Source organism: Carlito syrichta, unplaced genomic scaffold (assembly GCF_000164805.1).
Source record: "Carlito syrichta isolate Samal-C Ts95f unplaced genomic scaffold, Tarsius_syrichta-2.0.1 Scaffold305279, whole genome shotgun sequence".
NCBI classification, from domain to species: Eukaryota; Metazoa; Chordata; class Mammalia; order Primates; family Tarsiidae; genus Carlito; species Carlito syrichta.
The window spans coordinates 213,975-215,784 of record NW_007249375.1 but is presented as its reverse complement, the minus strand read 5'-3'; positions in this window follow the sequence as shown (position 1 = coordinate 215,784).

Genomic DNA, 1,810 nt, shown 5'->3' with positions numbered 1-1,810 from the left:
CTGATTCTTCTACTCTCTCCTCCATTACCACTTCTTCCATTTTGCTCATCTTTCAAAACTCAGCAGTTGCTCACACCTGTAATTCCAGTGCTTTGGGAGGCCGAGGTAGGAGTATTGCTTAAGCCCAGACGTTCAAGACCAGCATGGCAACATAGCAACACCTCATTCTTACAAAAAAGAAAAAAAATAGCTGGGTGTGATGGTGCATACCTATAGTCACAGCTACTCAGGAAGCTAAGACAGGAGAATCGCTTGAGCCCAGCAGTCCGAGGCTGCAGTGAGCTGTGATTGCACCAATGCACTCCAACCTGGGTGGCACAGTCAGACGCCAACTAAAACTAACAAACAAGAACAACTCAGCTTAGATGCCTCCTTCACTAGGAAGCATCCCAAATTTATTTAGGGCTAATAACTCTTTTCTATTTCTGTCATTTTGTAGTAGTTTGGTATTTATATTGCATTGTAAATGTTAGTTTGCTTATCTCTCGTAGACTGTGTGTCCTTTGAGGCCTCCTATGACTTTATCTGTTATCCTCATCATTAGTCCATGCCTGGCATGGAGTTGGCATTCCAGTGAGATCCAATGCTGTGTCACTGATAAAGCCTTGTTGGAGAATCCCACATGGACTATTCTCCTCAGTTCGTAGCCCTCTCTTAGCCCAGTGCAGCTCTGAGAACTCTCCTTTTCCTTCTTTCCTTCAATCCTTCAGCCTGCTTTTTGTTCTCTAGTTTATCCCTTGGAAATCCTTCCCCTCGAAGCCAAGTTTCATACTAAGTCACAGATTTCTCAATTCCCTACTTTCTTGTTTCTTTGTATTGGTTATCCATTACTGCCAAACAAATCACTTAGGAGTGCAACATCTATTATCTTACACAATTTCTGTGTAAGGAAGTTGAGAGTGACTTAAGTGAGTAGTTTTGGCTCAGGGTCTCTTATAAGGTTGCTGTCAAGATACCAGCTGGGGCTGTGGTCGTTTAAGGCTAGACTGGGGCTGGAGGACCCTGTACCAAGTTAGCTGACTCAAATGGTTGGTTGAATGTGTATACGTTGTTGTCAGGAAGCCTCAGTTCCCTGCCTTGTGGACTTTTCCTTAGGGCTGCTTAAGTATCTTTACACATGGCAACTGGATTCTTTAAGACCAAATGATCTAAGTGAGGGGAAGATGGAGACCACAATCTCTTTTATGGTCTTGGAACTCAACCCCATCATTTTCTCAATATGCTATTTGTTGCACAGGTCAGCCCTGTTCAGCATGGGCCGGGGCTCCATTAAGGTGTAAATATTGGGAGGAAGACACATTGGGGGCCATCTTGGAGGCTGACCATCACACATTCTTTGAAGATTAGTGACCAGGCATGGTGGCTCATGTCCTGTAACTCCAGCATTTTGGGAGGTTGAGGTGGGAGGATTGCTTGAGGCCAGTAGATCAAGACCAGCGTGGGCAACAGAGTGAGACCTTCTCTACAGAAATTAAAAAATTAGCTGTGTCTAATAATGCATGTGTATACGCCTAGCTACTCAAGGGCTGAGGCAGGAGGATCACTTGAGCCCAGGAGTTCAAGGCTACAGTGAACTATGATTGTGCCACTGCATTCCATCATGGGCCACAGAGAGAGGCCTATTTTTCATTTAAAAAATGAAGATTGGCCGGGCTTGGTGGCTCGGCCTGTAATCCCAGCACTTTGGGAGGCCAAGGTGAATGGATTGCCTGAGCCCACGGGTTCAAGACCAGACCAGGCAACTTGGTGAGACCTCATCTCTACAATAAATCAAAAATTAACTGGGCATGGTAGCATGCACCTGTAGTTC